The sequence below is a fragment of the Tamandua tetradactyla genome, chromosome 15, assembly GCF_023851605.1.
Source record: "Tamandua tetradactyla isolate mTamTet1 chromosome 15, mTamTet1.pri, whole genome shotgun sequence".
Lineage (NCBI taxonomy): Eukaryota > Metazoa > Chordata > Mammalia > Pilosa > Myrmecophagidae > Tamandua > Tamandua tetradactyla.
In genome coordinates, this window is record NC_135341.1 from 72,962,022 (window position 1) to 72,977,605 (window position 15,584).

The window sequence follows — 15,584 nt, forward strand, 5'->3', positions numbered from 1 at the left end:
GCAAGTTCCGGAACAGGGACTCTGTCAGGCCGCCCCCACACCAGACTGGGCCAGACATACCTGCTCCCAGTCTGTGCACAAGTGTGACTCTGCTCCCACCAGAACCAGGACCAGGGATCCGCACTGGGAGCATGGGCTCGCTCTGGACGGAGCTAGTCAAGGTGCCAGGTAATTCCACCACTTTTAAGTAGTCTTGCTCTTGATTCAGTGTTCACCCTGTTACTGAAATCCTTTAACTGTTTCTTCGAGCTTTGAGAAAGATGTTTCTGCCAGTTCTTGCTGGTTGTTTAAAACTGTTGTGGAGGGAGGGAGGTGGAGCTTTGAAGCTTCTCACTTCCATCTTGATCCTCACCAATAATACATATATATATATTTTTTGCTTTTAAAAAGGGGAAATTTAGTGAGTTGCTAGCTTACAGTTTAAAGGCCTAGAAAATGTCCCAATTACAAGTCTATAGAAATGTCCAATCAAAGGCATCCAGGGTAAGATACCTTGGTTCAAGAGGCTGATGAAGTTCAGGGTTTCTCTCTCAAGTGAGAAGGCACATGGTGAACACAGGGCTTCTCTCTCAGCTGGAAGGGCACATGGTGAACACAGCCTTATCTGCTAACTTTCTCTCTTGGCTAACGGTTTCATGAAGCTCCCCAGGAGGTGTTTTCCATCTTCATCTCCAAAGGTTGCTGGCTAGTGGACTCTGCTTCTCATGGCTATGTCGTTCTGTTCTGCTCTCTCTGAATCTCTTATTCTCCAAAACATTTCCTCTTTTTTTAAAAAAGTTATTTATTAGTTAAAAAGAACTAAGAACAAACAAAAATATTAACGTTTCATTCCGTTCTACATATATAATCAGTAATTCTCAATATCATCACATAGTTGCATAGTCATCATTTCTTAGAACATTTGCATCAATTCAGAAAAAGAAATAAAAAGACAACCGAAAGAGAAAACGATAACAGAAAAAAAAAAAACCGATTATACACATCATACCCCTTACCCCTCACTTTCATTTATCACTAGCATTTCAAACTAAATTTATTTTAACACTTGTTCCCCCTATTCCTTATTTTTATTCCGTATGTTCTACTCATCTGTTGACATGGTAGATAAAAGGAGCATCAGACACAAGGTTTTCACAATCACACAGTTACACTGTGACGGCTATATCAGTATTCAATCATCATCAAGAAACATGGCTACTGGAACACAGCTCTACATTTTCAGGCAGTTCCCTCCAGCCTCTCCACTACATCTTGAATAACAAGGTGATATCTACTTAATGCTTAAGAGTAACTTCCAGGATTACCTCTCTACTCTGGAATCTCTCAGCCATTGACACTTTGTCTCATTTCACTCTTTCCCCCTTTTGGTCAACAACCAATAATATTTTTGATGTCTCAGTTGAAAAATGTTAAAATGCCACTCAAAGTGGCAACTGATGATGACATTAAAATTCAAGGCTGAACTCACAAGGAAGAGTGACTAAATCTTTATCGAACCGGTATGTTGTAAATCCACTTTCTAAAAGTCCAACTATTCTCTTCACAAAAAAGAGAGTGCCATGTGGTAACTTTATACCATGGATCAGGGCCAATTTTTACCCTATTGACTAGAATAATTTATTTTAGGAAACTAAATGAGCAAGGGATCTTGACACTGTAACCTAAATAATAAGTTACCCTTCTTTTCCTCAAATGGGAAGTTTCCTTCATAATTTAAGTCAAATAAAATTTCTTTCTGATGTTTAATGTACTAAGGTTTTTTTGAATGTGGTATTCAAAAAAAAGAACAAACAAGACTAGTTCTACAGGTTTTCTATTGCCACCCTGTGGACAAACTGAGTATCATTAACCCAAGTGGGCATTTGTCCTTAAGTACAATGGCAGTGAGATTCTTAAATAGTAAATGGAAAGTATTTTCTTCTCCTTTCATTTCTTACACTTCATCTATATCTTCTACAGAAACATTTGATTTTGGGGGTTCATGAGAACTGTTTTTTATTTGCCATGCTCCTACAACCTACTGCATCTTCTATATTCATAAATTCTAAATTTATTGCGATTATCTTCTTGTTCTAATTCCATATGATATGACTGGATGTACAAAGTGATACAGTGTATGTGTAACCACTGTCACATAAAGTGGTTGAAAGCAGATAGTAAAATTCCATTTTCATGGTGGGGGAAGACAAAACAGTGGTTAAAATGAGAATGGAAACCAGCTTTCCTGGGCAGGAAGTCCACCCAACTAGCACATGTTGAAGAACTGAGAAAATGTAAAAAAAACTTTGAAGGTTTTCAAAGACCACTTGGAATCTTCAGTGCAGCTGCAGAAGAAATAAAGAGAAAATCAAAGATGACAATCTTAAGGGAGATTCTGAGTGATTAGACCAGTGCAGCAGTTCTCAAACTTGAGTGTGCTATCAGTCATTTGGAAGGCTTGTTAACACAGAGATGACTGAATTCCATGCCCTAGATTTTTTATAAGGAAGGTCTGGAATGGGGCCTGAGGATCTGCATTTCTAACATGTTCCTGGAAGACAATGATACTGATGGTTCTAGTCTGGGGTCACACTTGGAGAGCCAACTGGAATAGAAGATATAGTCATCTCTATCCTGTTTTCTGACTCTATCCTTTCCTGACTTCAAAGAAAAATATAAGCAGAAATTTTGTTTTTATTTCCCAAGTTACTCTTCAATAGGGCTGATATCACTGGGGAAGATTTCAAAGTGTTTCCACCATACTTAGTGTAAATGAACACCAAAGTATTTAAACATTCAAACTGGAGGGGAAATGCCTTCCCCAAACAATTTGATCCAGGTCAGTTAAAGGATACAGTACTTTGCTTAAGCATAAAAAAACACCACTGTAGAATCAAATTGCTACTAGTTTTCATTTGCTTAAACAAAGTTCCTGATTTTAAAGGAATATAACAGGGACAATAACAGCAGACTAGATAATCTGAAAAATCTTCCAATGATATTCTGCAGCACTATAATAGATGTCTTCTCAAATGCAAATCTGAGGTCTGCAGGAAAGTTAAGGAAAACCTTGGAGGTCAAAAATGAATTCCTGAAGAAGTTTTAAACTAGTGGCCAGAGACCTTGACCAAGCAGCAAGGAAGGGCACAGAGAGGCTTCTTTCACTGTCAGTCAGTCCTAGGAGAGAAAAATGGCAGAGGCTCTGCTGGCTACTCTGTTCTTCTTGAATATTTATGGTTTCTAGCTGGTCTCTACCTTCTTGATTCTCCAAGAATTACATCAAATTCTCTGAAATGAAGCTCAGTGCATCAGCAAAGAATTGCTTTATAAACTCTTGGGAAATTTCTCCTTCATTTCCTTTTTGGACCAACTCAAATTGGAGTCAGCACAACAACTACCTTGTACGAAATGAAACCCTGAAAGCTGTGAACTCAAGAGAAACAACCAGGATATGATGATATCATAACCACCTGTCAAATATTTCTGGAAAAATGTACTCAGAAATGTTAGCAATCTAAAGGCTTTTTCCAATTATTAAATGTGTAACAGATACAACATCACTACCTGGTGGCCTCAGCATCACTAAGTGCATAGTGGTCCCAATATTGACTGTTAAGAAAAGTAGCATAAGTTAGAACTGGATATCAGATACTTGATTAAACAGCTTTCTAAAATTTGAAGCAGTTGCAATAAAAGAAAAACACAGATTGACAAATGAAAATTTACATGTAAAATATAAACATCCAAACAACATCTGTAAACAGGCAATGAACAAGAATAGATTTAAAGAAGAAGAAAATAAATAAAAATCTTTCAAAGATTTTGAATTACAAGTATGGCACAAAATAAAAATCAAAACTAGTAGCATTCAAAAATATTAATTTTGGAAAAACAAAAACAAACAAGATATTGCCAAACTAGTAAAGGAGTAATGAAAAGGTATGTTTTACTGGTAAAATAAATTTGAAAATTCATATTATGAGTTACAAAACACTCCACTTCTGGGACTTTATCTCAGGAAGTCATTCAAAAGAGGAGTAAAGGTTTTAGTTTAAATGATAGCATATCACGGAGGTAAAAACAGTGGGCTTTCAAGTTAGACATATTTGAGTTGAAATTCTGGCTCTGATATTTACTACTTATAATATTATGTTAACTATTTAACATAACTAATTTTCAATATCGTCTTCTAAATATTGGAAATAAAAATATCTGATATAAAGTGCTTAGTGTTTAATAAGTGGAAGCCAACTGGAGGTCTAATAGATGAATGCTGGAATAAGCAATACCTATTGCTTCCTATTGGAAGATCATTATGAAAAAAATATCTGTATTGCCCAGGTGGAATATTAGGCAAAAACTAAAAGTTAATTATGAAGACTCTGATAAATATGTTAGAAAGTGCTAAGTAACGATGTAATGAAAATGCCTGTATTTACTATGATTATGGCTAAATAAAATACGTATGCACATGAACAAAGACTGGAAAAAAAACATGAATAAGTGAAAATGGGGGAGATTACTTTATGGGGATTTAAAATGTTTTCCTAAATGTTAGTGTTTTTTTTTTTTGTTGTTGTTTTTTACAATAAGTGAAAACCATATGGGAAATATAAATAGCAGAAACTGAGAGTGGTAAGGCTGATGCTGGGGTATTTCCCAATCTTGATATCCAAGGGGTTTACATTATAATGGCCAAACAGGGTGGAAGACAAGATCTTGGGCCCACAAAAGGGAGGAAATTGGAGTGAGATCTGCATATAGCTATGACCCTCAAAGGGCTATGCCCTTGCTTCAAGATGGACAAAAACAAACAAACGCATGCAAAAGAAACTATCTAACACAGAAACTTGTATGTCTGATGTTGAGGTATGATTGGGAAAAAAGTTATCTCCTGAGAAATCATAACCAATGTTGTTTCCTTACGTGGGTTCAGGATTCAATTTCATACTATATACATGGTCAAGGAAACCCCAAGCCAAGAAATCAGCACAAAGTGGTCCTGGGATATTAATAGTCCTGAGATGCCTGGAAAAGCCAATCCACAGCCTTTCTGAAGGAATTAATCTCCAACCCAGGCCACTCAGGAGCCCCACAATTAGAGCCCCCATAAACATGAGCACAATTCGAAATCACAAAATACCGAGGAAACAAGGTATCATGATAGATCTTTTGAATAACTTGCTTCAACTTCTCCATCAGCACTTGCCACTACATCTTGCACTTTCATGTTACGGAGACAGGTTCTTTCCTTAAACCAACTTTGAACCAACCCCTGTTAGCTTCAAACTTTTCTTCTGCAGCTTCCTCACCTCTCTCAGCCTTCACAGAATTGAAGAGAGTTATGGCCTTGCTCTGGATTAGGCTTCAGCTTAAGGCATGTTATGGTTGCTTGATCATCTATCCAGACCACTAATATCTTCTCCATTGCAACAACAAGGCTGTTTTACTTTCTTATTATTCATATGTTCACTGGAGTAGTACTTTTAATTTTCCTCAAGAACTCTTCCTTTATAGTCACAACTTGGCTGGTGCAAAAGGCCTAGCTTTGACCCTCTCTTGGCTTTCAACACACCATCCTCAGTAAGCGTAATCATACCCAGCTTTTGATTTAAAGTGAGAGATATGAGACCCTTCCATTCACTTGAACACTTAAGAGGTCATTGGAGGGTTACTAACGGGCCTAATTTTAACATTGCATCTAGAAAATATGAAGGCCCGAGGGCAGGTTGAGAGAAGAGAATGGTCAGTCAGTGGAGCTATCAGAGCATACACAAACATTTATCAATTAAGTTCGCAGTCTCAGTTGGGCGTGGGCATGATGCCCCCAAACGATTACAGCAGTAACAGCAGAGATCACTAATCAAAGATCACTATAACAGATATAATAAGAGTGAGAGAGTTTCAGATATTATGAGAATTACCAAAATGTGTCCACAGAGACACAGTGTGAGCACATATTGTTGAGAAAATGATGCCCACAGACTGGCTCGATGGGTTACCAAAAACTTTCAATTTGTAAAAAGCACAAAATCTTGTGAAGCACAATAAAGTGAAGTGCAAAAAAATGAGGTATTCCTGCACTGTTAAATAAAACCAGATGAAAATGGCTAAATAACACCATTTGAAAAAGTACCCAAAAGAACTTCTATAAGTGAAGATTATAGTCAGTGACATTAAAACCTCAATGAATAATTTTTTTTCCATAGTGAGATTTTATTGGTTGTTCTGAAGATGAGTACACAGACATTATGAACAATTTGTACACATTCCTTTTTTTTTTTAACATGGGCAGGCACCAGGAATCGAACCCGGGTCCTTGGGCCTGGCAGGCAAGCACTCTTACCTGCTGAGCCACCGTGGCCCGCCCGTGTACACGATTCTTAATGTACGTACCGAAAATCTAAAAAGCCATGCAGTTGTAATTCTTTTCTAAAACTATTCCAGTGATTTTCCAGCATAAAATTTGGAGGCAAGTTTCCCCTACGAAGGTTATCAAGTACCACTATTTTCAAATGTTAAGCTGTTACATCGTTAAGTCCCACTAATTCACAATTTAATATCATACACACCACACACATTTCTAATCTTTCCCAGCACATGACGAAGTTATCAGGCAAACTGGACTGCCGTGAGCAAGGAGGTTACAGCATGCACACAGTTCTGACAGGAAGAGCCAAGATTAGGCAACAGTTTTAAGAGACAATTCTACTAAAAAACACAGGAACAGAAGTAATTTAAAATGTTCAACATGTACTAAACACATGACTGTGACTCCAAATCCTCTTTTAGTATATGTTGTATCATAGGGTTTATGAACCCCCTAAACTCAGGGAGACAGATTTTGGGCCATTAGTCTGTCTGCTCTCCTACTATATGTGTAGTAATAAATTCTTTTTGAAACTCCGGTATCTCAGGAATTGGTTATTGAGCACGTCACGCAGAAGAATCCACGGCCTTTGTTCGGTAACACTTATCTATAAGTGACCAAATAACCATTACCTTGATTTGTATAGTCATCACCTTACTGGTTTTAAAAAATAGATTTATCACTCAATGTGTATCCCTGGACATTATAGTGTTTAATCTTTAGTCTCGCCCATTAATCTATGTTTTGAATTTCTTTTCATCACTAAATTCCTCTTCCATCCTTTTCATTCTCTTAAAGCCTATCTGTGGAAGAAGCCTGGTCATTTGACCTGTAGAGTTTCTAACAGAATGGGTTTTACTGATTGCACATTCACAGTGAGATTCATACTTTTCCTCTGATCTTAGCATTTCTTGCAAATTGGCAACTGGTTCCAGAGATTGCACCAGACTCAGGTTCCATCCCTAGAGTAAGATTAGAGTGGTGTATTCTATCAGGGGGCACATATCTATCTCACTTTTTGTGTTCTTAGCACACAAAAATTTATGCTTAATACCTTTGTTCATTTGATAGGGTTGCAAAATGTTGGTATTCTATCATTTCCATTTTACGTATCAGTTGGAATGTTTTTAAAAGAGATACATCCTTTCATCTATTATATGGTTATCCAGAGGTATAGCACATGTAGGAAAGGCAGGAAAAATGTTACATTCTCTCTCCCACCCTTTTTAAAGTCCGTTTTCAAATGAATTGATGCTTTATCATTTTCTGAAGGTGGGCAATTAAAAAAAATTATTAGGAGCACATAGATTTAACCATATTTGGTAGGTTCTACCCATGGTAACTATTATTGAATTATTATTGAAATTGAAACGTGGCCAGTGGAGGCCTCTTCAAGTCAGTTCTTTATTCCTTTTGACATTAACCAAGTGGTTTTTTGATAGCTTCTTTGCTATCTGACATCAAAAGATGTTCCAAGCTTACCTTGCACATTTCCTGGCCTAGACCTAGAACTGGCCATTTCAAAACTGGTTCTTTGAAAAGACTACTGAAATAAATAAACCTGCATCAAGACTGACCAATGACAAAAACAACCCATTCACAAGTAAACATAAATAGAAAATAAAAAAGGGAAACTAACTGTGCTACAACAAAGATTTAAAAACTGACTATTGGTGGAATCATGGAGGATGTCAAAGAGACGAAGAAGGTTCTGTTTGTGCCAAAAACCCTTAAGAAAAAGTGAAGGAATTTTGGAGACTTCCGGAGAAGATGGTGGCTTAGTAAGACGCGCGGATCTTAGTTCCTCCTCCAGAACAGCTACTAGGGGAGTAGAAACGATACAGAACAGCTCCCGGAACCACGACAGAGATAAAAAAGACAGCGTACCCCATCCTGGTACGGCTGACTGGCTGAGAGAACCCGCTCCGGTGAGATCGCCGAGGGGCGTGGGCTTCCCCGGGCGGGGCGGCAAGCGGCCGGAGTCCCTCCCTTCCTCCTTCCTGGGCCAGCTGGCAGAATTGGGCAGGTGGTCCCCTCAAGCCGCGGTGGCTGGTGCCCCCACCACGTGCAGCCCCGCCGGACCAACTGAGAAAACTGGATCGGAAATCCCCAGGCCACGGAGAACGGTGACTGGGGGGGGTTCCTTCCAATCATGTGACTCCCCGGTCCGGCTGGGAACAGTGCACTCTCCCGGGCCGTGGCGGCTGGCACCCTCCCGCCACGCTTGGCGCCCCGTACGACTAGGAAATTCGGTCGGGCGCTCTCCCGTGCTGCGGCAGCCGGCGACCCTCCCCGCGTTTGGATCCCCGGGCCGGCTAGCACTCTTGCAAGCCGCTTCGCTGGCAAACCTCCCCGACGGTGAGAGTTTTCCAAAGTTAAAGGACCTACAGCACCTTTTACTGGTGGGACCCACAGACAAACGTGTGCCACGAGCGCCACCTACTGGGCAGAATAAAAAAAAAACAGAACCCAGAGATTTCACAGAAAAATATTTCAACCTGTTGGGTCCAACACCCAGGGAAATCTGACTAAATGCCCAGATGCCAGCAGAAGATAACGGATCACGCTCAGAAAATTGAAAATATAGCCCAGTCAAAGGAAGAAACCAATAGTTCAAATGAGATACAGGAGCTGAGACAACTAATGCTGAATATATGAACAGAAATGGAAAACCTCTTCAAAAACTAAATCGATAAATTGAGGGAGGACATGAAGAAGACATGGGCTGAACAAAAAGAAGAAATAGAAAAACTGAAAAAACAAATCACAGAACTTATGGAAGTGAAGGATAAAGTAGAAAAGATGGAAAAAAAATGGATACCTACAATGATAGATTTAAAGAGACAGAAGATAGAATTAGTGATTTGGAGGATGGAACATCTGAATTCCAAAAAGAAACAGAAACTATCAGGAAAAGAATGGAAAAATTTGAACAGGGCATCAGGGAACTCAAGGACAATATGAACTGCACTAATATACGTGTTGTGGGTGTCCCAGAAGGAGAAGAGAAGGGAAAAGGAGGAGAAAAACTAATGGAAGAAATTATGACTGAAAATTTCCCAACTCTTAGGAAAGACCTAAAATTACAGATCCAAGAAGTGCAGCACACCCCAAAGAGATTAGACCGAAATAGGTGTTCTCCAAGACACTTACTAGTTAGAATGTCAGAGGTCAAAGAGAAACAGAGGATCTTGAAAGCAGCAAGAGAAAAACAATCCATCACATACAAGGGAAACCCAATAAGACTATGTGTAGATTTCTCAGCAGAAACCATGGAAGCTAGAAGACAGTGGGATGATATATTTAAATTACTAAAAGAGAAAAACTGCCAAACAGGACTCCTATATCCAGCAAAATTGTCGTTCAAAAATGAGGGAGAAATTAAAACATTCTCAGACAAAAAGTCACTGAGAGAATTTGTGACCAAGAGACCAGCTCTGCAAGAAATACTAAAGGGAGCACTAGAGTCAGATACGAAAAGACAGAAGAGAGAGGTATGGAGAAGAGTGTAGAAAGAAGGAAAGTCAGATATGATATATATAATACAAAAGACAAAATATTAGAGGAAAATATTATCCAAACAGTAATAACACTAAATGTTAATGGACTGAATCCCCAATCAAAAGATATAGACTGGCAGAATGGATTAAAAAACAGGGTCCTTCTATATGCTGTCTACAAAAAACACATCTTAGACCCAAAGATAAACATAGGTTGAAAGTGAAAGGTTGGGAAAAGATATTTCATGCAAATAACAACCAGAAAAGAGCAGGAGTGGCTATACTAATATCCAACAAATTAGACTTCAAATGTAAAACAGTTAAAAGAGACAAAGAAGGACACTATATACTAATAAAAGGAACAATTAAACAAGAAGACATAACAATCATAAATATTTACGCACCGAACCAGAATGCCCCAAAATACGTGAGGAATACACTGCAAACACTGAAAAGGGAAATAGACACAAATACCAAAATAGTTGGAGACTTCAATTCACCACTCTCATCAATGGACAGAACATCTAGACAGAGGATCAATAAAGAAATAGAGAATCTGAATATTACTATAAATGAGCTAGACTTAACAGACATTTATAGGACATTACATTCCACAACAGCAGGATACACCTTTTTCTCAAGTGCTCATGGATCCTTCTCAAAGATAGACCATATGCTGAGTCACAAAGCAAGTCTTAACAAATTTAAAAAGACTGAAATCATACACAACATTTTCTCGGATCATAAAGGAATGAAGTTGGAAATCAATAATAGGCGGAGTGCCAGAAAATTCACAAATACGTGGAGGCTCAACAACACACTCTTAAACAACGAGTGGGTCAAAGAAGAAATTGCAAGAGAAATTAGTAAATACCTCGAGGCGAATGAAAATGAAAACACAACATATCAAAACTTATGGGACGCTTGCACACCAATGTTTATAGCAGCGTTATTTACAATTGCAAAGAGATGGAAACAGCCAAAATGTCCATCAACAGAAGATGGGCTAAACAAACTGTGGTATATACATATGATGGAATATTATGCAACTTTAAGACAGGATAAACTTATGAAGCATGTAATAACATGGATGGACCTAGAGAACATTATGCTGAGTGAATCCAGCCAAAAACTAAAGGACAAATACTGTATGGTCCCACTGATGTGAACGGACATTTGAGAATAAACTTGGAATATGTCATTGGTAACAGAGTCCAGCAGGAGTTAAAACAGGGTAAGATAATAGGTAATTGGAGCTGAAGGGATACAGACTGTGCAACAGGACTAGATACAAAAACTCAAAAATGGACAGCACAATAATACCTAATTGTAAAGTAATCATGTTAAAACACTGAATGAAGCTGCATCTGAGCTATAGGTTTTTTTGTTTGTTTGTTTGTTTGTTTTACTATTATTATTACTTTTATATCTTTTCTCTATATTAACATTCTATATCTTTTTCTGGTGTGTTGCTAGTTCTTCTAAACCGATGCAAATGTACTAAGAAACGATGATAATGCATCTATGTGATGACGTTAAGAATTACTGATTGCATATGTAGAATGGTATGATTTCTAAATGTTGGGTTAATTTCTTTTTTTTTCCGTTAATAAAAAAAAAAAAAAAACTTATGGGACGCAACAAAGGCAGTGCTAAGAGGGAAATTTATTGCCCTAAATGCCTATATCAGAAAAGAAGAAAAGGCAAAAATGCAGGAATTAACTGTCCACTTGGAAGAACTGGAGAAAGAACAGCAAACTAATCCCAAAGCAAGCAAAAGGAAAGAAATAACAAAGATTAGGGCAGAAATAAATGAAATTGAAAACAATAGAGAAAATCAATAAGACCAGAAGTTGGTTCTATGAGAAAATCAATAAGATTGATGGGCCCTTAGCAAGACTGACAAAAAGAAGAAGAGAGAGGATGCAAATAAATAAGATCAGAAATGGAAGAGGAGACATAACTACTGACCTCACAGAAATAAAGGAGGTAATAACAGGATACTATGAACAACTTTACGCTAATAAATACAACAATTTAGAGGAAATGGACGGGTTCCTGGAAAGACATGAACAACCAACTTTGACTCAAGAAGACATAGATGACCTCAACAAACCAATCACAAGTAAAGAAATTGAATTAGTCATTCAAAAGCTTCCTAAAAAGAAAAGTCCAGGACCAGACGGCTTCACATGTGAATTCTATCAAACATTCCAGAAAGAATTAGTACCAACTCTCCTCAAACTCTTCAAAAAAATCTAAGTGGAGGGAAAACTACCTAATTCATTCTATGAAGCCAACATCACCCTCATACCAAAACCAGGTAAAGATATTACAAAAAAAGAAAACTACAGGCCAATCTCTCTAATGAATATAGATGCAAAAATCCTCAATAAAATTCTAGCAAATCGAATCCAACAACACATTAAAAGAATTATACATCATGACCAAGTAGGATTCATCCCAGGTATGCAAGGATGGTTCAACATAAGACAATCAATTAATGTAATACACCATATCAACAAATCAAAGCAGAAAAATCACATGATCATCTCAATTGATGCAGAGAAGGCATTTGACAAGATTCAACATCCTTTCTTGTTGAAAATACTTCAAAAGATAGGAATACAAGGGAACTTCCTTAAAATGATAGAGGGAATATATGAAAAACCCACAGCTAATATCATCCTCAATGGGGAAAAATTGAAAACTTTCCCCCTAAGGTCAGGAACAAGACAAGGATGTCCACTATCACCACTATTATTCAACATTGTGTTGGAGGTTCTAGCCAGAGCAATTAGACAAGAAAAAGAAATACAAGGCATCAAAATTGGAAAGGAAGAAGTAAAATTATCACTGTTTGCAGACGATATGATACTATACGTCGAAAACCCGGAAAAATCCACAACAAAACTACTAGAGCTAATAAATGAGTACAGCAAAGTAGCAGGTTACAAGATCAACATTCAAAAATCTGTAGCATTTCTATACACTAGTAATGAACAAGCTGAGGGGGAAATCAAGAAACGAATCCCATTTACAATTGCAACTAAAAGAATGAAATACCTAGGAATAAATTTAACTAAAGAGACAAAAAACCTAAATAAAGAAAACTACAAAAAACTCTTAAAAGAAATCACAGAAGACCTAAATAGATGGAAGGGCATACCGTGTTCATGGATTGGAAGACTAAATATAGTTAAAATGTCAATCCTACCTAAATTGATTTACAGATTCAATGTAATACCAATCAAAATCCCAACAACTTATTTTTCAGAATTAGAAAAACCAATAAGCAAATTTATCTGGAAGGGCAGGGTGCCCCGAATTGCTAAAAGCATCTTGAGGAAAAAAAACGAAGCTGGAGGTCTCGTGCTGCCTGACTTTAAGGCATATTATGAAGCCACAGTGGTCAAAACAGCATGGTATTGGCATAACGATAGATATATCGACCAATGGAATCGAATAGAGTGCTCAGATATAGACCCTCTCATCTATGGACATTTGATCTTTGATAAGGCAGTCAAGCCAACTCACCTGGGACAGAACAGTCTCTTCAATAAATGGTGCCTAGAGAACTGGATATCCATATGCAAAAGAATGAAAGAAGACCCATATCTCACACCCTATACAAAAGTTAACTCAAAATGGATCAAAGATCTAAACATTAGGTCTAAGACCATAAAACAGTTAGAGGAAAATGTTGGGAGATATCTTATGAAACTTACAATTGGAGGCGGTTTTATGGACCTTACACCTAAAGCAAGAGCACTGAAGAAGGAAATAAATAAATGGGAGCTCCTCAAAATCAAACACTTTTGTGCATCAAAGAACTTCATCAAGAAAGTAGAAAGACAGCCTACACAATGGGAGACAATATTTGGAAATGACATATCAGATAAAGGTCTAGTATCCAGAATTTATAAAGAGATTGTTCAACTCAACAACAAAAAGACAGCCAACCCAATTACAAAATGGGAAAAAGACTTGAACAGACACCTCTCAGAAGAGGAAATACAAATGGCCAAAAGGCACATGAAGAGATGCTCAATGACCCTGGCCATTAGAGAAATGCAAATCAAAACCACAATGAGATATCATCTCACACCCACCAGAATGGCCATTATCAACAAAACAGAAAATGACAAGTGCTGGAGAGGATGCAGAGAAAGAGGCACACTTATCCACTGTTGGTGGGAATGTCAAATGGTGCAACCACTGTGGAAGGCAGTTTGGCGGTTCCTCAAAAAGCTGAATATAGAATTGCCATACGACCCAGCAAGACCATTGCTGGGTATCTACTCAAAGGACTTAAGGGCAAAGACACAAACGGACATTTGCACACCAATGTTTATAGCAGCGTTATTTACAATTGCAAAGAGATGGAAACAGCCAAAATGTCCATCAACAGACGAGTGGCTAAACAAACTGTGGTATATACATACGATGGAATATTATGCAGCTTTAAGACAGAATAAACTTATGAAGCACGTAATAACATGGATGGACCTAGAGAACATTATGCTGAGTGAGTCTAGCCAAAAACTAAAGGACAAATACTGTATGGTCCCACTGATGTGAACCGACATCCGAGAATAAAGTTGGAATATGTCATTGGTAAAAAAAAAAAAAAAAAAAAAGTGAAGGAATTTTGCCAAACCAAAGAGCAAGTGCTTGAGGAAGAAGTTTTCCCAAAAGATGCTTCAAAAGGCAAAGAGGAAGCATATTTATAAAAAAGCTAAGCACTATTACAAGGAATACAGGCGGATGTACAGAACTGGGATTCAAATGACTAGAATGGCAAGAAAAGCTGGCAACTTCTATGAACCCAAATTGGCATTTGTCATCAGGATCAGCGGTATCAATGGTGTGAGTCCAAAGGTCCAAAAACTGTTGCAGCTTCTTCACCTTCACCAAATCTTTAATTAGACCTTTGTTAAGCTCAAAAAGGCCTCAATTAACATGCTGAAAATTTTGGAACCATATATTGCATGAAGCTACCCAAACCCAAAGTCAGTGAATGAACTGATCTATAAGCGTAGTATGGCAAAATCAATAAGAATGGATTGCCTTGACAGATAACACTTTAACTACACGATGTCTTGGTAAATATGGCATCATCTGCTTTCAAAGAAGCAAACAACTTCCTGTGGCCCTTTAAATGATCTTTTCCCAGAGGTAGAATGAAGAAAAAGACCACCCATTTTGTAGAAGGGGGAGATGCTGGAAGACCAGATCAATAGGCTTATTAGAAGGATGAACTAAGGTGTCTACTATGATTATTTTTGTAATCTGGTCAACTGCTTTCCAATTGGAAAAAAAAAAAAACCTGACTATTGGATACTGTGAAACAACGTTAGGTTAGAAGGCTATATGGATGAAATGCATAATTTTCTAGAAGAATAAATCCCAAAGTAAGTCTAAACAAGAGTGAAAAATGAAACAGACCAATTACTCAAGAAGAATTAAATTATCAAAGACCTACACTCTCTCGTAAAACCACTAGCTATTTTACAGGTGGATAATCCCAAACATTCAAGAAAAAGATAACTTCTATTTTATACAAATTATTCTAAATTTCTCAAAAAGGAGGGTATAATCATGATACTCAAGCTGGCTGGGGATAGTTCAAGGAAGGAAAATAATGGTTGAATCTCATTCTTAAACACACATGCAGAAAGCCTAAATAAAATAAAAGCAAACTGAATCCAGCAAAGCATCAGAAGAAAATCATT

General features: G+C 37.6%; 1 protein-coding gene and 1 pseudogene across 2 annotated transcripts in view; one reads left to right on the forward strand and one right to left on the reverse strand.

Moving 5' to 3' along the window:
- The window catches only part of BTD (biotinidase), a 42,329-nt gene that overhangs the window by 14,639 nt on the left and 12,106 nt on the right, over positions 1–15,584 (reverse strand). The gene's annotated exons all lie outside the window — the stretch shown is intronic.
- On the forward strand, positions 8,031–15,114 carry LOC143657545 (large ribosomal subunit protein uL30-like; annotated as a pseudogene).